We start from the raw sequence: 25,615 nt of genomic DNA, 5'->3' as shown, positions 1-25,615 counted from the left end.
CCTGCGGGGGTAAGACCGCCCCCACGGCATTGTTTGAGAGGTAGAATGACATTCTCACAGCAGGCCAAGAAACCCCCCAAACCCCTGCTCCACCCGTACACGGGGGCCCGTCGCCTTGTGAGTTAGGACGGGCTCCACAGTTATTGGGACATGAGGCAGGCGAGGGGGTTTTTTTACCCGCAGGCGGAAATGCCCCCGTCGCCTTGTGAGTTAGGCCGGGCTCCACAGTGCTTTGGACATGAGGCAGGCGAGGGGTTTTTTTACCCGCAGGCGGAAATTCGTCCCGACCAGAGATCGAACCCACAACCTGCGGGGTGCCGCCGGACTGCCGTGACCAACTGGTCCGACATCCTTTGGCAACAACGATTTGATGTGATTTGTACTCTCTCTTTTATCTGATGCCGATAAGTTGAAAAAAAATGTGGAAAAGATAAACATTGAAATTGAATGTTCGGTATTTTTATGTTTGCTCATCTTAGATAATCTCTAGCAGAGTCGTCAGTTTATACTATCTATATCTTTGTTTGCAAGTCCACTTCGTAAGATCCATTCTATATTTCTGCATACCCCTACAAACTTATATTTTTTTGTTGATGCTGAATCTTGCGGTTTGTCATATATTAATAAGAAGAGAATTGGCTCTATTTATAGATAAATTGGGCCTGAAAACCTTACAAAATGGACCAGTTAAGTTTGTTTTTTCCGATTCCAATGGTTATATGTCAATAGTATATAACGGTTAGAATTCATACAATTTTTTTAAATAAAATTCATACAACTAAGATGGTTCGTACAACAAAATAAATCAAAGCTGGTTTGTTCGGTAGCATCTAATTACACCGTGCAGCTAGCACGTCTCAGTCCAATTGCAAAAAGCAGCAGCCCTTCACCTGCATTTCGTTGGAAAACTAGAAAGGCCACGCGGCATTGCCGCGTAAGGCCGGTTTTTGACTATTTTATTGCATTCGGTGAAACTTTATTTCATGTGTGGAATAAGAATATACTTAGTTTGATACACTGTTTGGTTTTTTTAGGATTGGAACGTAGTATGTTAATTTGTATATTTCAACTGTTTTTCTTTGGAGGTCTTTGCTGCACTTGCTGTGCTCCTGCTAGGATAACCTCTATAGTAGAACAAATATTTGGCATTGGCATAAAAGGGTGTTCCTGGGCTGATTAAAACATAAACGAAAAGGAAAAACTTAATAGGCCAAATGCTTTGCACCTAGGTCCCTAATTAAATGTGAGATGGATAGCATATGCAGAGTATAGCAACAAACTTGGTAGCTTTAACAGTAATAGGATCATCCTGTTTATCTTGTTTTCCAAGGAGACCACCAGGTTCTCTTAGCAATAAAATGAGCCTATGAGCCCCGGAAAAGAAAAAAACAGAGTTGACGATCAGAAGGTTGAACAAATAGTTATGATATCTGTTTCAATATTAAAATAATGATTTACCTTGGCACCAGTCGCCATGAGAATCAGTGTCTGCATCTTTCTTGTTCCCTTTGTACTGAAAACACACCCGTTAAATTCAAAGCCTTGTAGGAGAGCAGAGTAATTCATGATAATCTAAAAAACTGTGAACTACAAATTACAAGGAAGAGTTCTATTTGTAGGTTCAGTAATTCTTACGTCAGTGGAGGATTCAGTCGTTTTCTTGGTTGTAGCAAGGTTTTTTTATCCGACCGATTCCACCGAACCGCCGGCCACCGGTTCCGGTTAACCGGTCCGGTTTGACCAGTTACCGGTAAAAACCGGTCAAACTCAAATTTGAATTCAAAACCCGCAATTATACCGGTTTCGAACGGCTAACCGTCCGGTTAGTCCGGTTTACCGGTCCGGTTTGACCGGTTATCGGTCGGTTTGACCGGTAACCGGTCGGTTTAGGTTAAATTCAAATTTTTTTCTTTTTTAGTTTAAATTCAAATGCCCGCAAAGTATACTAAATGAATGTTTGTATAATATGTTTTAGTCTAAATGAACCATCCAATCCTCTTTTGTACTACTTTTACATTGTATTTGTATACTTTTGTATGCACGTTTTTTTTGTTTAATTTCAAATGCTCGCAAAGTATACTAAATGAACGAATATTTGAAAAAATTTGACACCATTAGATTCATCGCAATTTAAAGTATTTTTAAGAATTTTTTGGAATTTTTCCATTTTTTGGAATTCAAATTTAAAATTTGAATTTGGCCCGGTTTGAAACCGGCCGGAACCGGAACCGGTCCGGGCCGGTTAGACCGGTAACCGCGGTAACCGGACCGGTTCCGGGCGGTTTTTTTAACCCTGGGTTGTAGAGCTGCCGTAGAAATAATCTCGACCAGTATAATGCACAGATGATATAAAACATGGTGTATCCGAATCATAAGGCTGCGAATGTATACCGTCCTTTACGTACGTGGTATGACTTTTGGAAGGAGCCCATTGCGGTTTACCATCTGGACATCAAATTAATCTTTGTTCAGTTGAGATCAAAATATCAAACTAATCATTGTTCAGTTAATTTTCAGCTGTGTCATACCCTCAATGCTTCTAAAAGTAAAATGATCAGCCCAGATAATAAATAATCCAAAGTTGTGGACACTAGAGTTGGAGATTAAAAGTATTTATGAGTGGACAATATAATACACACAATGTATCTATCATTTGAGATAATGGTAACTATATCCTACAATCCCAAGATTCATCTGAAAATGTAATTATTCCCAGGTCAAGGTCGAAGATGGCAATCAAGTGCCATGGCAGCAATGGTCCATATCCGTTAGTTGGTGACGAACATAATAGCAGTCATCTGCACCTATGTTTCGGGTTGAAACTGGGCAATCATCTCATAGAGGCAAAATAGCGAACACTTGCTGTGCATATGTGCTCTTAATAGACACAGTACAGAACTACAGATGAGTCTTCCACGAATAAGAATAAGTTATCAAAAGTATGTTATTTTCATAACAAAAGAAGATGTAGTCAAAATAGCATAATCCCATTGTATGTGACAGTTAAAGAATTATCGAAGCAAGCATTCAATGAATAAAAGCAACACGTCTCATTTGAAAGACCAAGATCAATGTTTCACCAAGGACTGTGTTACAAACCATCATCTGCAAAGTGATACCACTCGATGAAGGATCATTCTTCTAGTGCATGACCTGACAGTCTCCTCAAGGTATTCCTGCATAGGAGCATTGTTAAATCAAAGTATATCAATTATGAAACAGGAGAAGACTCTGAAACTAAAAGCTTATTTTTCATCAAACAGGGAATCATAATAGATGCCTTGTTAGTTCCTCACCTTCGTATAATGGGTTTCCAAATCCAGAAGCGCTCTTTCCTCTCAAGTTTTCACCCTTAAGAAACAGAATGCAAGAGATAGCATCTGCCCATCGGCTCCTTTAGCTTGTGGCATGAATAGTTGAAAATTGTCATCTGTGCCTCTCACAGTATCCTTTGTATCTCGCAACATTGGGCATATTCAGTTCCACACATATGCATGAGGATATCAAAGTTACATTCAGTTCCACATATATGCAGAAGGATATCAGAGTTTCAATACCTTTGGGAAACACTGAAAGCCACCCTAGGTAACATTAAGCAATGCCAGTGAACACAGCCTGTGAGGCACTATCACCGCTAGCTTGTAATAAATCATCGCACCTGGTTGCAAGAACAGTAGGGTTAATGCCTATAGATCACATATTTGAGAAACAGGCTCCCAAAATTGAAAGGCGCAGCAGACCAAGGAGGACTAACCCATAGAGTGGCCAAAGACCTTCTTCCATCCCAAATGATCCATCAAGGCCAAGGCGTTCTTTGTCATGATCACCATCCTGCCAGAGATGAGAAACACGTTTCAGAGATCAAATATTCAGAACCAGCGCCCATTTTGACTTCTCGAACACACCAACGTGTGCTGGAAGATATTCCCCGCCTTTTTCCCCATCGCTCATTTTCTCATGAAAGCTTTTATGCCAGGAATCAACTGAAACGTGGAATTTTTCTCATCGAAAGCTACATGCAGCTGCTGTCGTCCAGTAGACCCCCCATGTATGGTTCTGAATCTCAAGGGGACCAGAGCAAGCAATCCTATCTACAGAACCAAATCGTCCCACGCCGATCTTTATAACCACTGCAATTCAAGGGGAATTGGATCTGTGGGAGGAGGAGATCGGGAGCTGAAACTCACTAATAGGATTTGTTCGGGGGCATGGAGCTGCGGCTGATGCCTTGGTTGACGAAGCAACAGACCTCCCCTGCTTGCTCCACGGGCAGCGCCGCTGCTCTCCTCCTCCCTCCCCGGCCGTGCCGCCCCTCAGCTCCTCCCTCCCCTACCGCGCCACCCCGGCCATGACGCCCCTCCCCTCCTCCCTCCCTGGAGCCGCGGAGCTGTGCGGCGCTGTCACACCCGGTTTTAAGAACAAAACCGAATGCATATATATATATATATATGTCAGGATCAAGTTTCATACATATAGAGACATCATAAGTGAATAATCAGTAACAGTATCACGTAAAAGAGAATTACAACAAATAGAAGATTATCAGAGTTATACAGCTTATCCTGTAAATGAAGGCTCCAAACTTCACAGGCAATCGACTGGGGGTTGCGCACGCCTAGAACTCAGCAACATCTTCAAAAGACTTCACAACTTTCTCCTTCTGAGCAGCAGTAAGCAAGGGTGAGTACACTTATGGTTGGTACTCAGCAAGGCCACAAGAAATAACCAGAATGTGATTTATATCCATCTTTAAGTTTATTAATCATGTGAGGGTCCAAGCCGCTCTTGACCGTGAGCACGGCTGATATATCAGTTTTACACTCTGCAGAGGTTGTACACTTTCACCACAATTCGCGTAAAAGTTCCGAAGAACTTTGAACCCAACCACACAATGTGCTGGCTAGGCACAATACCACACTTCTGAGGTGTGATTGCATAGGGACGCTACGAGGCCTTTACAAAGATTCCCTAACCTATGACAATCCACTAAGGTTTCAAGTCAAAGCGGTCATAACACTGTCCTAATGAGGTGGTACCTTGCCAAAGGACTATTAAACAATACCAATTGCCCCAAGAGGACCGAGCTATACCCCATTGATGCATCCCCTCTTGCCCTTTCGGTAAGATTGTCACAAGCTAGAGTCTCTAATTAATCAGCCAAGACCAGAGCCATATAGTATTGTGGTTGTACTATTTTCTTGGGTGGTTCTCCATGTTCCAATTAAATCATATCATCTTGTAAATAAAGCATAGATAGAAGTATGGTTAGGGTAACTTGCCTTTTTCCAACGAAAAAGGTACTCTTACTGCTCTTCAGCTTTTGCTCACTTGGAACTCTTGATCTTCATTCTTCGAATGGCGATACTTCTACTCGGAGCAATCATCGAGCAAACATACAAAGCAAACAACAAGATACATCTAAGAACAATACACCAGAACAAAAGAAAGGCTTTAAAAGAGCATACTAAAGGATAGAGCTCGCTACTACGGTTACGAGAGCGCAAGAAATGCGGAAAACGGAACTAAAACGGCGATTCTATAGACTAAACGGTGCTTCAGGGATCTAGTCGCGATTAACTAAAGGGTTAAGGACTAACAGAAAAGATTTGTAAGACACACGTCACAAGGATCACGTGAGCGCAAGAATCGATGAAAACGGAGCTAAAACGAAGAAGTTATGGCTAAAACAGGGTTTCAGGGGCTTATTTATGAAGAAACAGAGCTTCCAGGGGCTAGATCTGAAGAAACCAGGGGCCTAAACATAATTAAACCTAAACTTTAGGGGTTAGCTTGAAAAACTATAGGCTAAGGACGGCGGGTTCTATTTTAGAAAAGCTCAGGGGCTAAAACGAGATTAAACCTAAACTATAGGGGCTAGCGTGCAAAACTCTAAAGCTTTGGATGGCGGGCTCGATTTTAGAAAACCTCGGGGTGTTTTCTGTAAAGATTTGGACTAAAACAGAAATAGTTTTGAACTGCGATGGACGGCGGGTTGATTTCCTCAAAACCTAGGGTCTCTTTTGCAAAAACACCATGGCTGACCGGTATTTGATTGGTTTGACTCAAGATGGATCTAATCTGGGCCACTCGATCTAGATCGGATGGCTGGGGAGGCTCAGGGCGAGCTGGCGGTGGCGCTGAGCTGCCGGCGGCGAGGCTGGCGGAGTTGTGCGGCGTCGGGGTCGCCGGCGTAGGCCAAAACGGCCGTCCGGGGCTCGTTTTTGAGCGAGGCTAGAACGGGGAGCACGAGCGCGCGCGGGGGCGATTGACCTAGGGCATCTGCACGGTGTATTGGCGCGCGGACAGAGCTCACGTCGGCGAGCGGCGGAGCGGCAACGCCGGCAAGCAAAACCGCGGGGAGAAAAGCGAGAGCGCGAGGAAGAACGGGTTGGCGAGTTCCTCTACCTCGACGCGAAACTCCGAGATGGTTCGAAGACGGCGGGGGCGCGACAGAACGGCCACGCGGCGGCGGCTCCGAGCTCCAATCGGTGCGGTGGCGGAGGATAGGGTTTTGCGCGCGGTAGGAGGCGGCTCTGTGGCAAGCGGCGGCGGAGCAGAGCCGGCGGGCGCGGGTGCGTGCGCAGGAGCAAGAAGGAGAGGGGAAAAAAGAAAGGTCGGAGAGCTCCCTTGCTACCTTGCGAAACTCTGGGGCGGTGAACTTGTCGAGCAGAAGGCACGGGTCGACGGCGAAATGGCGACGACTCGCGAGAAGGAAGACACCACGACGAAGAGGACGACGAGCTGAGCACTAGGGTGGTGTCGGATTTCACCGGAGATGCACGGATGCGGAGGATGGTGGGATTCTGGGGAAAAGATTATTTTAGGGATTCCCAAACAAGAAGCCTCCTTATGGGTAGTCTATATTTTTGTGTGGAGTTGCCATGAGAGGTTGGTTTAATATATAGGGAGAAAAGTCTCATCATCCCACGTCAACTAGCAATGTGGAACTAAACCTCCCCCATGCTAATGGGCTTTACGTGCCTTTAACCCATTAGGGAACACACGAATGGGCCCTTGAGGTCCATTAGAGATTTATGTACTTTTGATAGACTTAGCCCATTTAAAATTCGGAATTAATTATTTTCGAAAGTAAAATAATTCTAGAAAAAAAATCTAGAATTCATATTTAAAGTCCGAAAAATATTCCAAATGGCCCGAAAATTCTAGGAAAAATCCTAGAAATATATTGGGACCTAACGAAATCAAATAAAATATTTGGAGCTCATGAGAAGATTTGGAAGAGCCTCTAAAAATTAGAGTTTGCTCTAGGGAAAATGGGAAAAGAATCCAGAAAAATCCGGAAAATTCCCGAGAAGAACTTTTGATGATAGAACACGTTTTGAAAGGTTTTCACACTCAACAACACTATGCATGTGACATGAATGCATCACCAGAAGAACAACATCATTTAATTTCAAAAACAACCAATATTTATTTTCTTTTACACCAAATTCTCTGTGAAGAAAAATAAATGTTGAGAAAATTTTAAAATTGTGAGAAAATTGTTGTTTTATTTTTAATTTTAATCACATCCTGAAATCCAAAAATTTCAGGGTGTGACAGGCGCGAACGGGCCTCGCTGCGGCCAGCTCCCGGCGGAGGTGAGGCAGGCGAAGCAAGGGTGGACGGCAGCGCGGGGCCTTGCGCGGGCGGCGCCGTGGCCTTGAGCTTGGCCACGGCGGGGCCATGATGGCGCGGCCGAGGCCCTCACGGGGCGCGGCGGTGGAGGCCCTCACACTGCGAGTGGGGGGGGGGGGGGGGCGAGCGCGCTGACTCCGGCGCGTGGCAGGCGTGGCGGCTTGGTCCCCTTCCTCTCACTCTCTCCCTCCCTCTCTATCTAGCGGCGGGCGGCCTCGACGGCGCGGCGGCCCTACGCGGCGGTGGCGGAGGCGGGCCTGCGCGGCGGTGGACCTGCGGCGCTGCGGGGCAGCGGCGGAGGCGCGCTCGTTCCCGTGGCCGTTGGATGGACCGATCGGACGGCCGCTGCTTTTCCGGGCGACGTGGCACAACGACGAGCCAGGGAATCGCTCGAGGCTGGACGCGCTTTCGTGTTATAGAGATAGAGATTAAAGTGCATGCAATGGTGTTCATGAAGTATCACAGTAACATGGGCATAGAACAAGCGTCAGAACTGTTCGCAGGAAGAAAACGGACGGAAAAATTCCCGTCCCGTCCGTCCGTATTTCTATATTTATCCCGCCCGTTTCCATATTTGGGTGTATCCAACCTGTATTTGCGGGATCCCGTTTTTAGTCGGGATAATCCCGTATTAGTTCCATATTTATAAAATCCGAAGAAAGAATAATAGCCACACCATATATCATCTCATGTTCCTCAACATCAATACAAGTACTTCACAGTTTAATCATAGGAATCAAGAAACATTGATCATATTTTAAAAAAAGAATCAAGAAACATTGATAATATTTTTAAAAAAATAGATTGTGTAAAGGAGTGTCTAGTGTTATATTCATGCAAAGTGAATGGTGATTAAACAATAATGCATTCCGGTAGATTTTCTGGTTCCCGCCCGTTTCCGTAATCGTTATATCCCATTTCCGTACCTGGCTATTCCGCTTCCGCTCCCATTTCCTGTAATAAAAAAATGGAAAGAAAAATGGTTGAGGGGTTTTCCCGACCGTTCCCGTCCGTTTTCATCCCCACTGTTGGGTAGGTCACAACCGCTTAACTTGGGAAATCGTGCACTGACCGGGCATCACAAGTCGAGGCGGATTACGAAGCATTACTGGGCCTAAGAGTTAGGCCTCGTTTAGTTGTGCCCGTAAACATTTGAAGTATTAAACATAGACTAATTATAAAATTAATTACAGAATTTTCTGTAAACAAGGAGACGAATCTAATGAGTTTAATTAATTCATCATTAGAACATGTATACTGCAGAAATTACTGTAGCAATTTAGTGTCTAATTATAGTCTAATTAGACTCATTAGATTCGTCTCGCAATTTACAAGCAAACTATGCAATTTGTTTTTTTATTTCATCTAGATTTAATAGTTCATGCATGCATGTAAGATTCTCTTTCGATGTGATAGATTTGGAATTTTGAATTTTGCAACTAAACAAGGGCTTAATGGACTGAATGTTACTATGTTTGGTTCTCATGGTTAACCAAGAACCTAGCCGATATAACCGAGTAAATTTGGTTATGAGAAACAGGAACCGAACAAGGAACTGAATTTTTCAGTTCCGATCCTTTCAATTTTGGTTCTTGGTTTTCGGTTCAGTTCTTTGTTAAATTTGCCAAGAACTAAGGTGGAACATGTCGTGCGTGCAGCTGATCTTTCTATGAATGGACGGCTTGCACGTGGTGTTGATTGGATCCACTTGTTAATAACTAACGACCTACTAAAAGTTAATATACCTTAGAAACGGTGCGCTCTTTATACGTAGGTAAGTTAAGTAGGTAAAGATTAGTGCAATCTTAATTTGGCAAATTCAAGAGTCTTCATATTTCTTCTATCAACGTAACTATTTATATAGATCTATAGGGATAAATATATCACAAATAGTATCCAGTGTAGAGGTTTATAGCTACTTATCCTTCTCTTTATTTGTTTATAGAACTATAATTGTATTTGTTTTTATATATCTTTTCATGACTAAATTTTAGCTACATTGGACTAAAGGATATCGATCTACAATAAGACATTACAAAATGTGTGTCGGGAATGTGCTAAATTAAATTAACCTATCAATACACAACATCTTGAGAATCTTGTAAACATCACAGTTACAAAATTGAGGATTGCTTGAACTTTTTGAAACCACTAGTAGAGGTGCACGTGCCACAGTCACGTGTTTAAAGAACAATTATATTAAAAATTGTCGGGTACCACAATCGGAGGCACCCTAACCTAGGGACTAAAACACCCTAAAAAACACAAAACACAATTAAGCAATCGGGCCCACAGTGCCAACCACCTTGTCAGACTCTGCAATCACGGCGAACCAAGGCAAGCCGTCTTCCTCCGATCCGAAGGGGAAGAAGGACTACTCGACGGCGATCCTGGAGAGGAAGAAGCCGCCAATGACGGCAACTCCGTCGTCACTCTGCACCCGGATACCACGGAGCATCTGCAGTCCTCCTACAACATCCATACCCTCTCCAGACTCCCAAGAGGCCCAAGGCTCACTCAGCCCACAGCCCAGTTCCGCGGTACGGCCCATCCGAGGCCCCCTCTCGAACCCGCGGAACGATCTCCGCCTCGCTCGAGGCCTCCCCGCCGATGCCTCCAGCAGTGCGCTCCGTCTCCGCCTCGCTCGAGGGTAGAGGACCTACCCTCGGAAACAGACCAACTCCGCCTCGCTCGAGACCCCCTCGGCCGAGCCCTCCGCGGGCCTCGGCTCATGGGGAAACTCCGCCTCGCTCGAGGCCACCCTCGACAGACGGAACAAGCAACTCATCTGCTCACCCACCCGACTGACGGAGGCATTAAATGCCAATCACTCCACCTCAGAGTGCGGAGTCAGACGGCGTCAGGCCACTATACCGCATAGCAGCTGTGACCGGATTCCCGTCCGCCAACTCCGGTCACTGTTCCTGTAACACCCCGGGTGTTTACACAGTATTTTATTTTGGTGCCTGCACAGTAATGGTGTAGGTTTGCTATGCATCATGTGCTTCAATTACTTAAAAAGGATCTTTTTGTAATTATGAAAGGTTATATGTGTAATTATGATTTTATGCAAGGTCCTTTATATAGTTAATTGTGTTTATAGCTTTTATGGAGGGTGTTTGTGCAAAATTTCAGTGCATTTATTGCATGGCAACCAATTTTGCTTGTAAGTCTATGTTTGTAGTGAATTTACGCTGAAAAAGACAAATTTCCTAGATTTCAAAATCCCTTCAATGATTTTAATTTTAGCTCTTGAATCTTTGGTCAAATAAATTTTTGCACAACATCAAAGTTGTAGATCTTGAAAAGTTGAACAACTTTCATGTTGGGCACTTTTTCATTTGAGCTTTAGTTCAAAAGTTATTGCTTGTTTACAGAAAGGTCCCTGGAACTTTTGGAAATTGCAAAATCATCCTTATGACCATCTCCCCACCCTGCTCTGCTTCTCGCCGCCGGCCACCGACAGCGCCGCCCGCCGACGATTTCCCGGCCTTCCCGGCCATCAATTCGCCGTGCGCTGGCGCCCACGCGTCGCGGACGAGCTCCTCCCCCGCCTGTTGCCTCGCGCTGGCGCCTCCACCCCTCGCCACGCCGCCCCACCGCGCCCAGAACCTCCCCGCCGGCTGCCACCTCGCCGCCGCCGTGGAGAGCCCAAACCAGAGGCCCAGCTCTCGATCTTTCGCGCGCCTGAGCACTACCAGAAGCCCCGCGCTCTATTCCCCTCCTCGTTTCGCCAGTTCCCTAACCCCACGCCCCAGAACGCCGCCGCCGCTCACCCCGAACGCCGGTGAGCTCCACTCCACCGCGGAGCCGCCAACCCAGGCCCGCTCCACCCCTACATCCCCCACCTTTAGCACCGCCTCGACCTCGCGCAGCTCCCAGGCCACTTCCCCTCGCCTGAACCTCACCGGAGCACCCTCGCCATCGCTTGCCTCCGCCGCCGACCCGCCCTGCTCCGCCGAGCCGCCGCTTCCGAGCCCCTCCGCGCAACCCTAGGCCACCCAGAGGTGCGCCTTGCACCCGTGAAGCTCACGCACCCCTCCACTCTCGCCGCCGGTGAGCCCCTCGCCGGGAAACGGCCGGTCAACCGCCGCCTCCCCTCTCTGACCCGGCCCAGGGACCTCGGGTTGAAAGGAAAGAAAACCCAGGGGGTTATTTGCATAGGCCTAGACTCAGATGAATAGTGCCAGTAGGGGCTGCTTTGTAATATTTTCAGTGAACTTTGAAATTCTAGATCAATTCGTAGAAAATTCGTAAAATAGCAAATCTTGATGTTTTGGAATCCTCTTAAAGAGCTCTATGCAGTAGAACCAGAATATGTTAGGCTTTAGTTGCAAGTTTTTGCTGTAGATGTTGTTTTGTGTTACTAGGTGTATAACTACTTGTTCTTTAATCTTTTTCTTATCTGATGCTTGAAAGCTTGTTTTGCTTTGAAATTTTGGTGATAGTTTACTCATGTTACACTAGCTTTGCTATAAAAATTTCATGATCAGTTCTTTGTTGTAGCTTTTTATTTGATTTAATCTTTATTTAATAGACTTTATTCATGGTAAATAGTTTCTGTTCTTAACAAATACTGAAAATATTCATGAGTGTTCTTCTGGAGTATGTTAGCTTGTCCAGGAAGTTTGAGCTTTAGTTCATGTCTAGAACAGGAGCAAAAATTAAATCTTGCTAAACTGATGTCTGTTTAGTTTAATTTTTCTGAATTAATTCCGTGCAGATAAAATCATGAAAAATTCACAGCAGCTAGATCATCCCTGTTTAGATCTCATGTTAAATTTTGAGCTTCTGATCTTCTTTAGTTTGACCTGTGTAATTCTTGCTTGTTCTAGATGTTATCTGAGTAAATGATTTATTGTGATTAAATGATTACATGTCTTGGCATGATTTTTGTAGGGTAGATTACTTTATTCATGTTCTGTTTAGAGTAATTTTGATAGATTTTATTACTGTTTGTACTTTGATTTGTTGATTTATTTACAAACCATGACTTATTTGTATAGGAAATCGCCACCACTCTTTTTATGAAGTTAGTTAACTTCTTTTGTGCTTTTGATCATGATGCCTTGTGTAGTTAAATTTGTTATTTAACTACTCTATAAACGATTGCCCATGTTTGTTTATAATGTTGTTCTTGCATTACATATAGATACGACTACTTTGTCAGACGGGACGTACGAGTTGATTCCGGAGTCTGACGGAGGTGATCTCGAAGCTCAAGTGAACACTGCGGAACTAACTGAAGCCCCGAACCAAAGTTCGGAAGAGCCTAGCGCTGAAATAGTTAGCAATTACCGAGAAGGCAAGCCCCGGACATAACCTATATTTCAAATTATTATCATTTACTGTTATTACTTACTTGTGCATTTACAGTTCTTAGGATTTGAATTGAAACCCTAGATGCATGATCCTAGGAACCTATGTACTGAACACTAGACCTGAGTTCGACTATCTGCTAAGCTTATAGGAACGGTAAAAGTCGAGTGATTGCCTGTCACTCGCGAGCTTTATAGGAATTGCTTGTTTACGTTCTGTTAACAATATAAGGACGACGGACGGGGTTGTGTTCGATATCATGTCCTATGTGAGACCCCGTCTGTGTTGATGAACTTGCTAAGGTCGCGGTGTGTGGTAGTGCTGGTTAAGTTTTTGAAAGTACTAGTCACATGCCGTAAATATGGTACGCGGCAAGCCTAGTAGCCGATTGGACCGGGGAGTGGATATACCTCCCACTCTCTCAGTAGGGATAGGTTTTATTTTATGTTGCGCAACACTACGACTTCTAGGGACAAGGTTCGGCCTTGGAGCCCTGTAGTCGGGGAGAGTGACACTATCCACAAGCCGGAAAGAAAGGTTAACGGTTGTTTGGGAATGACCCGACGGTATTCCAGACGTGTGTGCTAGGTTACCCTTGCAAGGTTGAATTTCGATTCAGAATCGTCCGCCTCTCACGATGAAATGAGACTGCTTGATCTCTTTGCCACACAGAGTAATAAGAGCAACAATATTCTTATTAATCTTGATGTTTGCTTAGAAGTTTCACCATGAATGGTTAGTAGATGCTTACATAGAATGGTTAATCAACTAGAATCTTGCAGCTAAAACTTGAAAGTAAGGACCTACTCTTTATTGCTTTTCAGCAAGGGAAAACCAGAGCCTTACAAAGCCTTGCATAGTCTAGCTAAGGTGGGCTACTTATACCCGTTGTCGGTTAAGTCTTGCTGAGTATTAGAATACTCAGCCTTGCTGTTGAAACCCTTTTTCAGGTATGACTTTTGAGGATCAGGTCGCTAGCTTGACCTATCCTTGCTCGTTGCCTCCTGGCTGGTCCGTAGAATGGGATACGTCTTCGGCCGGCAATGACTATGACGAGTGATACCCGGCTTGGGCTAGCTTGGTATACTTTTGGCGACGTGTTGTAGAGATCGTGTTTCATCTTCCGCTGTTTAGACTCTGAACTTATAATCATGGCTTGTATAACTGTTTTACTTAAGTTGGTTTTGTAATAATGGTTTGAACTATTTTGTAATCACTACTGAACTTGCCTGCGTTGTAAATTTTGTGGTTGTAATATCTCTGGACTCGCCTTCGTGCGAGGTATGCTTGTTCGATCCGAGAATCGGTGGTTGTATCGGGACGTTACCCGACAGACCAAAAATTGTTCCGTTTGAAGTGCGTTTAAGCTAATGTTGCCTTTATGGTGATGGTTTACGCACTTGAGTCGGGATAATTTAGGCGGTTCTGCCACAGCTGGCATCAGAGCTACAAGCATATACCAGAGGTGTTGGAACCTTAAAAATCGATTTCCATATAAAATTGGAACCATAAAGAATTTCGGAAAACTACGTTGGATTCGTTAAGAGTTGTGCTTAGAACGTAAAGTCCTAGGGAATTTATGGGAATTACTAGGTGGTTATTTCTGTATGGTTTATGTTATCTGACTTCCAGCACTTTACATTTTGTCAAACCATACTCACAAGCAACTCTTATTATTGTAACGACGCACCTACGTGAGGTAAGATGGTAAGGATCCTCAGTCAGCTGAGAGAGTCTGACCTTCCCGTCGGTGATGCGAGCCGAACGCTGCCCTCAAGCAGTGGCTTACTTGAGGTGCTCCCAATATACCAACGATTAGTTGACTATATTGGAAGTAAAGTGTGCTCAGTCAGCTGAGGGAGTCTGACCTTCCCGTCGGTGATGCGAACCGAACGCTGCGCTCAAGCAGTGACCTACTTGAGCTGCTGCCAATATACCGACCTCGGTCGACTATATTGGGAGTAAAGAAATTTGTGAATACGCCTCTGAGTAGCGTATGCTAACGTTGGCCATACGGCGGAAATTGTATGGCTGCCGCTTCTATAGTGAGCGGTAATGTTTGGGAACGCTTTCATGAATGCTGGCATGAAAGGTTCATTGGATATATATATATGTTCTGTCAATCTTATGCAGGTACACTAACCGCGATTCGATAAGCTAAGAACGGTTAGAATGTATCGAATAGCTATATAGGGAGAGCCGTATTTATGTATACCACCGTGCTAACCACGTAAGCCCAACGATAGTTGGCAATTGTTTATCTTGTGAGGACGGTCAGGACGTGCATACATATCTGGTTGATGTTTGATTGGTTCATGATATTTAAAGTTGCTACATGAGCTTTTTAAGGAATTTCTAGTATGAATCCTTATAAGATAAGTGTTAGTGTGCTTAAAACATGAGTGAGTGAAACTCTGATTTTAGTAGCATGCTTGTTACGATGCTTAGATTTTCCTTAGATAAAAAAAATATGGTTTCGAGTCATGCCTTCCTCCTAAGCCCCATCTTGTTGTTATAAGGATCTTTTCATTCCTTAGAATCTCAAATGATGAACCAGTACCGATTGTGGTTTATTATTCTTTGAGTTTGGAATCATATCATCTTGTGAATTAGAATCACATTTGTTTTACCGCAGTCTTCTTAAAGCTTTATTTGAGAAGTCTTGAGATAATTGTATTACTCACATTTGAATCCTTTTTTATTCAGATGGCGACTTGTTCCCAGATCTTTTGGGATGAGGAGGGAAATGCTCATACCGATTGTCTGTACTGGGAGGGTTTTCCGAGGATTCTTTGGGATTCACTTCGTATCTTCCACTACCCAGATCCACCCCAGTACACGGGACGCCAGTTCTCGGAGGATGGAATTAAGAAGAACAGAGTTAAGATGACCATTCCTCAGCACCCCACCTTGGAGTGGCCACCGATTGAGATCGAGGTGATTGGGTATCGTCTTGTGGATGCGTTTGAGAAAGCAGCTCTCAACGCTATCACCACTTTTTGTGAGCACCACCCCGAGGAGGTAGCAGCATATCCTATTGGTTTGTTTCCAGCAGTCCGTACTGGCGATGCAGAGTGGCTGTTCAGGGTCACACACTTTGGGCACTTGATTGGAGATGTAGCGGATGAGACTATCGAGGCAGTAGTCAGATATATGAATGCCCAGTCTCACTACCAGATACTTCAGCAGCGACACATGGACCAGGTGATAGACTTGGCCCAGAGTTTTCAGCGAGGTCTTCGTCTGAAGGATATTCAGATTGGGGGACTTCAGGATGCCGTTGCTGGGAGGGACACTGCTATTGCACAGTTTGAGCATCAGGCTATGGAGTATGGTGCTGAGATAGAGCAGCGCAACACAGTTATCGGTTTTCTTCAGGCGCAGGTGAATGAGCTGCAAGCAGATTGGGCTGATGCTTTAGCACATGTTGGTATGCTCCAGGAGCAACTAGATGCCCCAGCTGAGCCGGCAGCAGCAGAGGAGGACCCAGAGGAGATTGAGGGAGTATCTGACTTAGATTCAGAGCACGCACTTGCTGAGCCTAACCCTCAGCCGGACGACTCTTCTTCCGGCAGTGCCTCTTCTGTGGGCAACCTCGACGACTTTTAGGCGTCTTAGACTTGTCCTAGATAGTTGTGTTCTCTTGTTGTATCATATGTATATAGGGAAGATGTTATTGTAAAATAGCCTTAGGGAGGAGTACCACTTGCTGTATTATATGTGGTAAGGTTAAGCGATGTTAGGTTGTAAGAACAAGGCTGCTTTGATGTAATATAAGTAGCGACTACCAGTTTGGAAATCATAATCTTTCTACTTAGCAAATCTTTTTATTTGTGCATCTTCACGCCGTTTGATGAATACAAGAGGTTGCAAATTTTGTGGCATATGTGCTCATCAAATGTTAGCATATTGAATCTGTGAGACTAAATTTTAGTCCAACCCCTTCTATGATCTCTGTTGTTTAGCAACATAGTACATAGCGATGAAGAGCAAATTGATAGATTATTTTTCTTTACTCTTTGCTCTCAGCATGGAGTCTCTATACGATGAAGCATGAAGCTATCTAGCCGCTGACCAGTTTTGAATTTTTGTGGGTTGCACATTTATGTGTTGTGCACATTGTGCTACACCGCATCTAGTCACATTTTTGCTGATTTTGTTTTATCCAAATGTATGATCATTATACGTACCATTGATTTTGGAAGCGAGAAATATGTATCTAATGGATATCTTCCATGATTACAGATGGTTGGTCATACACGCGGAACTCCTGATGGCTTCGGTTGTGAAAATGGCAGTGGATCTCAGCAACCACCGCCACCCCCGTCAAATCTGGCCGAGTTAATGGCCATGCAAACAGAACTGCTTCGCCAGCTAGTCCATGGGCAACAAAATCAGCCACGCCAACAGTATGGAGGAAGGGAGGCACAACCAGCGGGTTACCAGGAATTCTTTGGTACCCAACCTCCACTTTTCAGCAAAGCTGATGACCCATTGGATGCCGATGCTTGGCTTCGTACAATCAATTCCAAGTTTGCTTTGTTAGCGGTACCATGTATTGATGCGAACAAGGCCCCCTTTGCCGCCCAACAGCTTCGCGGTCCTGCACGTTTATGGTGGGATAATTATTGTGAAATGCAGCCTGCTGAACATATCATATCTTGGGAGGAATTCAGAACTGCATTCAGATCACATCATATTCCGGATGGACTGATGGAGAGAAAGTTGAATGAATTCTTGGCTCTAGATCAGGGAACCCGCACTGTTCTTCAATATGCACAGACCTTCAATCATCTGTGCCAATATGCGGGCCATCATGCTGATACTGATGCCAAGAAACGTGATCGTTTCCGTCGTGGCCTCAATACTAAGCTCAAGGAACGTTTAAACTTGGTTCAGCCCCATACCTATAATGAGCTGGTGAATATGGCCATTACACAGGAAGATTGTATTGCTGCACATCGTGCTGAGAAAAAGCGGAAGGCGCCAACGGGACCCTCGAGTGCCCAGCCACCAAGGTATCGCCTGGTGCAAAATACTCCACCAAGGCCTCCACAAAGAAATGTCCCAGTGGGTAGGTTTGTCTTTAGGCCGCCTCAGCAACAAGGAGGATTCAGACCTCCAGTGCCCCAGCAACAGCAACAGCAGCAGTTTAGCCCAAGGTCGAATGCCCCACAGATCAATAGTGGGAATAGTAATAATCGATGCTTCAACTGCGGCAGTGCTTCTCATTTTGCCAAGAATTGTCCACAACCCAGAAGGAATAATCCAGGGCAAAACTCTAATCAGAACAACAACAACAACAACAAGGGCAAGGGCAAGAGGCAAATGGTGCAAGTCCGGCAAGGGCGAGTTAATTTCACTACTCTTGCAGACCTTCCAGCAGGAGCACCAGTAATGACGGGTACTTTCTCTATCCACAATAAACCCGCAGTCATATTATTTGATTCTGGTGCAACGCATAGTTTTATAAGTGCCAAATTTGGAGCAAGATTAGGATTGGATTTTTGTCATACTAAGGGATCTTTTATGATAACAACCCCTGGTGGGAAGATAGCTTCCAATCAAATCACTAGATGTGTGCCAATTAAGCTGGGTAGCAAATTGATAAAGACAGACTTGATCTTGCTGAATTTAGAAGGCATGGATGTTATTCTAGGTGTGAATTGGATGACTACACATAAAGTACTACTAGATATCTCTTCCCGAGCTATCGAGATGGATTCACCACATCAAGGAGCCACCATACTCTATCTGCCGCAACGAGAGTGCATTAACTCTTGTGCTTATGCCACAAAAGAAATTAAACTTGAAGATATCCCTATCGTGTGGGAGTATGCGGATGTATTTCCAGATGATTTACCTGGAATGCCTCCTGATAGAGACATCGAGTTTGTTATCGAACTTCAACCCGGTACCGCCCCTATTTCTAAGAGGTCGTACCGAATGCCTCCAAATGAATTAGCAGAATTGAAAGTCCAACTCCAAGACCTTCTTGACAAAGGTTTTATACGTCCAAGTTCTTCACCCTGGGGATGTCCAGCCCTGTTTGTGAAGAAGAAAGACGATAGTTTGAGGCTATGTGTTGATTATCTACCACTCAATGCGGTCACTATTAAAAACAAGTATCCTCTTCCCCGCATTGATATTCTGTTTGATCAGTTAGCTGGAGCTAAGGTTTTCTCTAAGATTGATCTTCGTTCTGGCTACCATCAAATAAAGATCAAGCCTTGTGATATTCCAAAGACTGCTTTCTCTACCAGATATGGACTATATGAATATTTGGTTATGTCTTTTGGTCTTACCAACGCCCCAGCATATTTTATGTACTTGATGAATTCAGTCTTCATGCCGGAGCTGGATAAATTCGTCGTGGTTTTCATTGACGATATCTTAATCTACTCCAAGAATGAAGAAGATCATGCTGAACATTTGCGTATCGTTCTCCAACGATTACGAGATCATCATCTTTATGCCAAATTCTCCAAGTGTGAATTTTGGTTGGACAGTGTGAAATTCTTAGGTCACACTATCTCCAGTGATGGTATATCTGTTGATCCAACTAAAGTACAAGAAGTGATGGATTGGGAATCTCCTATTTCAGTTCATCAAATTCGCAGTTTTCTTGGTTTAGCTGGATATTATCGTCGATTCATTACTGATTTCTCCAGAATAGCCAAGCCTATGACGGAGTTATTGAAGAAGGGAGTAAAGTTTGTTTGGAATGATAAGTGTGAAGAAGCTTTCCAAACCCTCAAAGCAAGATTAACTACCGCTCCAGTATTGTCTACACCGGACAGTACCAAACCTTTTGACGTCTATTGTGATGCTTCAGGTACGGGACTTGGTTGTGTGCTTATGCAGGACAACCGGGTTATCTCTTATGCATCAAGAGCTCTCCGGGATCATGAGAAGAATTATCCAACCCATGATCTGGAATTAGCAGCTGTCATTCACGCTCTTAAGATTTGGAGACATCATCTTATGGGAACTCACTGTAATATTTACACTGACCATAAGAGCCTCAAATATATCTTTACTCAAGCTGATCTCAACATGAGGCAGAGACGCTGGCTAGAGTTGATAAAGGATTATGATTTAGAAGTGCACTATCATCCAGGAAAGGCTAATGTGGTTGCGGATGCACTCAGCCGCAAGTCACAATGTCATTGTCTATCTGTAGAACCATTCAATGAAACTCTATGCCAGGAAATGATGAAGTTAAACCTAGAAATGGTACCTCAAGGAAGTTTGAACCATATATCCCTTGAGCCTACAATTCATGATAGCATCATCATGGGGCAATTACATGATGAGGGTATCAAGGTCATCAAGGAAAAGTTATCACAAGGTGAAGCAAAGTATAAATGTTTCAGAGTGGATCATAGAGGAGTTTTATGGTTTGAATCTCGACTAGTTGTACCCAAGAATCATGAGCTTAGAAAGCAAATCCTTGATGAAGCACATCTTTCGAAATTTTCAATTCATCCCGGTGGTACCAAGATGTACCATGATCTCAAACAAAATTTCTGGTGGACTCGAATGAAAAGAGAGATCGCCAGATATGTTTCTGAGTGTGATGTCTGTCAAAGAGTTAAAGCTAGTCATTTGAAAGTAGCTGGTACTCTCCAACCTTTATCTATTCCATCCTGGAAATGGGAGGACATCAGTATGGATTTTATCGTTGGTTTACCCACTACTCCTCATAAGCATGATTCTGTTTGGGTAATCGTTGATAGACTCACCAAGACCGCTCATTTTATTCCAGTACACACCACTTATTCTGCCAAGAAGTACGCAGAAATTTATCTCGATCAGATTGTTCGTTTACATGGCATTCCAAAGACGATTATTTCTGATCGTGGGCCTCAGTTTATAGCACGTTTCTGGGAGCAAATGCAAGAATCCCTTGGAACAAAACTGATTCGTAGTTCAGCTTATCATCCACAAACAGATGGGCAAACTGAACGAATCAATCAAATCCTTGAAGACATGTTGAGGGCATGTGTTATTCAATATGGCAAGAATTGGGTTAAGTGCTTAGCACTGGCAGAGTTTTCATACAATAACAGTTATCAATCTAGCTTGCAAATGGCCCCATTTGAAGCATTATACGGTCGAAGGTGTCGAACTCCTTTGAATTGGTCGCAAGCTGGGGAACGCAAAATTTTTGGGCCAGATTTAGTCTCTGAGGCAGAGGAGCAAGTCAGAGTTATCCAGGTTAATCTTAAAGCAGCCCAATCAAGACAGAAAAGTTATGCAGACAAAAGAAGAGATCCTTTACAATTCGAGGTAGGAGACTTTGTATATTTGCGAGTATCTCCTACTAAAGGTGTTCAACGCTTTGGCTTAAAAGGGAAATTAGCACCCCGATATATCGGACCATTTGAAATTATCGAAACTTGTGGACCCGTTGCCTACCGACTCCGTCTTTCATCTCAATTGGCCGCCGTTCATGATGTCTTCCATGTCTCACAACTTCGGAAGTGCACCAGGGTACCTACTGAAATCCTTGAACCACAAGATATCGAAATTGAATCCGATCTATCTTATACGGAGTATCCAATCAAGATTCTTGACACAAAAGAAAGAAGTACTAGAAGGGAGAAAGTTAAAATGTACAAAATCCAGTGGAATCAGCATACTGTAGAAGAAGCTACTTGGGAAACTGAAAATTTTCTCCAAAGAAACTTTCCCGACTTTCTTAGAACCAATCCAGGTACCAAATCGTTGCACCCTTTTCTTTCTATAATCTCGGGACGAGATTCCTTTTAGGGGGGAAGGCTGTAACACCCCGGGTGTTTACACAGTATTTTATTTTGGTGCCTGCACAGTAATGGTGTAGGTTTGCTATGCATCATGTGCTTCAATTACTTAAAAAGGATCTTTTTGTAATTATGAAAGGTTATATCTGTAATTATGATTTTATGCAAGGTCCTTTATATAGTTAATTGTGTTTATAGCTTTTATGGAGGGTGTTTGTGCAAAATTTCAGTGCATTTATTGCATGGCAACCAATTTTGCTTGTAAGTCTATGTTTGTAGTGAATTTACGCTGAAAAAGACAAATTTCCTAGATTTCAAAATCCCTTCAATGATTTTAATTTTAGCTCTTGAATCTTTGGTCAAATAAATTTTTGCACAACATCAAAGTTGTAGATCTTGAAAAGTTGAACAACTTTCATGTTGGGCACTTTTTCATTTGAGCTTTAGTTCAAAAGTTATTGCTTGTTTACAGAAAGGTCCCTGGAACTTTTGGAAATTGCAAAATCGTCCTTATGACCATCTCCCCACCCTGCTCTGCTTCTCGCCGCCGGCCACCGACAGCGCCGCCCGCCGACGATTTCCCGGCCTTCCCGGCCATCAATTCGCCGTGCGCTGGCGCCCACGCGTCGCGGACGAGCTCCTCCCCCGCCTGTTGCCTCGCGCTGGCGCCTCCACCCCTCGCCACGCCGCCCCGCCGCGCCCAGAACCTCCCCGCCGGCTGCCACCTCGCCGCCGCCGTGGAGAGCCCAAACCAGAGGCCCAGCTCTCGATCTTTCGCGCGCCTGAGCACTACCAGAAGCCCCGCGCTCTATTCCCCTCCTCGTTTCGCCAGTTCCCTAACCCCACGCCCCAGAACGCCGCCGCCGCTCACCCCGAACGCCGGTGAGCTCCACTCCACCGCGGAGCCGCCAACCCAGGCCCGCTCCACCCCTACATCCCCCACCTTTAGCACCGCCTCGACCTCGCGCAGCTCCCAGGCCACTTCCCCTCGCCTGAACCTCACCGGAGCACCCTCGCCGTCGCTTGCCTCCGCCGCCGACCCGCCCTGCTCCGCCGAGCCGCCGCTTCCGAGCCCCTCCGCGCAACCCTAGGCCACCCAGAGGTGCGCCTTGCACCCGTGAAGCTCACGCACCCCTCCACTCTCGCCGCCGGTGAGCCCCTCGCCGGGAAACGGCCGGTCAACCGCCGCCTCCCCTCTCTGACCCGGCCCAGGGACCTCGGGTTGAAAGGAAAGAAAACCCAGGGGGTTATTTGCATAGGCCTAGACTCAGATGAATAGTGCCAGTAGGGGCTGCTTTGTAATATTTTCAGTGAACTTTGAAATTCTAGATCAATTCGTAGAAAATTCGTAAAATAGCAAATCTTGATGTTTTGGAATCCTCTTAAAGAGCTCTATGCAGTAGAACCAGAATATGTTAGGCTTTAGTTGCAAGTTTTTGCTGTAGATGTTGTTTTGTGTTACTAGGTGTATAACTACTTGTTCTTTAATCTTTTTCTTATCTGATGCTTGAAAGCTTGTTTTGCTTTGAAATTTTGGTGATAGTTTACTCATGTTACACTAGCTTTGCTATAAAAATTTCATGATCAGTTCTTTGTTGTAGCTTTTTATTTGATTTAATCTTTATTTAATAGACTTTATTCATGGTAAATAGTTTCTGTTCTTAACAAATACTGAAAATATTCATGAGTGTTCTTCTGGAGTATGTTAGCTTGTCCAGGAAGTTTGAGCTTTAGTTCATGTCTAGAACAGGAGCAAAAATTAAATCTTGCTAAACTGATGTCTGTTTAGTTTAATTTTTCTGAATTAATTCCGTGCAGATAAAATCATGAAAAATTCACAGCAGCTAGATCATCCCTGTTTAGATCTCATGTTAAATTTTGAGCTTCTGATCTTCTTTAGTTTGACCTGTGTAATTCTTGCTTGTTCTAGATGTTATCTGAGTAAATGATTTATTGTGATTAAATGATTACATGTCTTGGCATGATTTTTGTAGGGTAGATTACTTTATTCATGTTCTGTTTAGAGTAATTTTGATAGATTTTATTACTGTTTGTACTTTGATTTGTTGATTTATTTACAAACCATGACTTATTTGTATAGGAAATCGCCACCACTCTTTTTATGAAGTTAGTTAACTTCTTTTGTGCTTTTGATCATGATGCCTTGTGTAGTTAAATTTGTTATTTAACTACTCTATAAACGATTGCCCATGTTTGTTTATAATGTTGTTCTTGCATTACATATAGATACGACTACTTTGTCAGACGGGACGTACGAGTTGATTCCGGAGTCTGACGGAGGTGATCTCGAAGCTCAAGTGAACACTGCGGAACTAACTGAAGCCCCGAACCAAAGTTCGGAAGAGCCTAGCGCTGAAATAGTTAGCAATTACCGAGAAGGCAAGCCCCGGACATAACCTATATTTCAAATTATTATCATTTACTGTTATTACTTACTTGTGCATTTACAGTTCTTAGGATTTGAATTGAAACCCTAGATGCATGATCCTAGGAACCTATGTACTGAACACTAGACCTGAGTTCGACTATCTGCTAAGCTTATAGGAACGGTAAAAGTCGAGTGATTGCCTGTCACTCGCGAGCTTTATAGGAATTGCTTGTTTACGTTCTGTTAACAATATAAGGACGACGGACGGGGTTGTGTTCGATATCATGTCCTATGTGAGACCCCGTCTGTGTTGATGAACTTGCTAAGGTCGCGGTGTGTGGTAGTGCTGGTTAAGTTTTTGAAAGTACTAGTCACATGCCGTAAATATGGTATGCGGCAAGCCTAGTAGCCGATTGGACCGGGGAGTGGATATACCTCCCACTCTCTCAGTAGGGATAGGTTTTATTTTATGTTGCGCAACACTACGACTTCTAGGGACAAGGTTCGGCCTTGGAGCCCTGTAGTCGGGGAGAGTGGCACTATCCACAAGCCGGAAAGAAAGGTTAACGGTTGTTTGGGAATGACCCGACGGTATTCCAGACGTGTGTGCTAGGTTACCCTTGCAAGGTTGAATTTCGATTCAGAATCGTCCGCCTCTCACGATGAAATGAGACTGCTTGATCTCTTTGCCACACAGAGTAATAAGAGCAACAATATTCTTATTAATCTTGATGTTTGCTTAGAAGTTTCACCATGAATGGTTAGTAGATGCTTACATAGAATGGTTAATCAACTAGAATCTTGCAGCTAAAACTTGAAAGTAAGGACCTACTCTTTATTGCTTTTCAGCAAGGGAAAACCAGAGCCTTACAAAGCCTTGCATAGTCTAGCTAAGGTGGGCTACTTATACCCGTTGTCGGTTAAGTCTTGCTGAGTATTAGAATACTCAGCCTTGCTGTTGAAACCCTTTTTCAGGTATGACTTTTGAGGATCAGGTCGCTAGCTTGACCTATCCTTGCTCGTTGCCTCCTGGCTGGTCCGTAGAATGGGATACGTCTTCGGCCGGCAATGACTATGACGAGTGATACCCGGCTTGGGCTAGCTTGGTATACTTTTGGCGACGTGTTGTAGAGATCGTGTTTCATCTTCCGCTGTTTAGACTCTGAACTTATAATCATGGCTTGTATAACTGTTTTACTTAAGTTGGTTTTGTAATAATGGTTTGAACTATTTTGTAATCACTACTGAACTTGCCTGCGTTGTAAATTTTGTGGTTGTAATATCTCTGGACTCGCCTTCGTGCGAGGTATGCTTGTTCGATCCGAGAATCGGTGGTTGTATCGGGACGTTACCCGACAGACCAAAAATTGTTCCGTTTGAAGTGCGTTTAAGCTAATGTTGCCTTTATGGTGATGGTTTACGCACTTGAGCCGGGATAATTTAGGCGGTTCTGCCACAGTTCCGCCATTCCCGGCACTGTTCCGACCCTGTGGGAACCTGCGAC

General features: G+C 44.1%; 1 pseudogene; it reads right to left on the bottom strand.

The window, feature by feature from the left end:
* Nucleotides 1-1,141: 1,141 nt before the first annotated feature.
* On the bottom strand, nucleotides 1,142-4,324 carry LOC120658072 (annotated as a pseudogene).
* Nucleotides 4,325-25,615: the final 21,291 nt, after the last annotated feature.

The sequence above is a fragment of the Panicum virgatum genome, chromosome 2N (assembly GCF_016808335.1).
Source record: "Panicum virgatum strain AP13 chromosome 2N, P.virgatum_v5, whole genome shotgun sequence".
In the NCBI taxonomy this organism is placed as follows: Eukaryota; Viridiplantae; Streptophyta; class Magnoliopsida; order Poales; family Poaceae; genus Panicum; species Panicum virgatum.
This window is presented reverse-complemented; position numbering and strand designations above follow the sequence as displayed.